Raw genomic sequence first — 298 nt, 5'->3', positions numbered from 1 at the left:
ACATAAACTGAAGTTCACCAAGAGTTACTAGATATCACTCTTAAGCAAATGATCAAGCAAAAATCTAAGAAGATTCTACTCAATCAAACAAGCAGTTTTTCAAACAAATATACTGAACAAAACTTAAGAAAACATGAAAAAAAGAATAAGCAAAGGTTCATTTTCCAAGCCATCAGTGTTGAAGGGACGTGGAGTATGAATGCTTGGGTCCAGAAGATAGGACCTCTCTTTTTGCTGGTTTCTGCTCCACAGTCCAGGTCTCCTCGAGGTTGACGTGATTTGTGGTTTTAGAATCGCT

The sequence above is a fragment of the Trichechus manatus genome, unplaced genomic scaffold (assembly GCF_000243295.1).
Source record: "Trichechus manatus latirostris isolate Lorelei unplaced genomic scaffold, TriManLat1.0 scaffold00073, whole genome shotgun sequence".
In the NCBI taxonomy this organism is placed as follows: domain Eukaryota; kingdom Metazoa; phylum Chordata; class Mammalia; order Sirenia; family Trichechidae; genus Trichechus; species Trichechus manatus.
The sequence above is the reverse complement of the archived record's forward strand: the minus strand, read 5'-3'. Positions refer to the sequence as shown.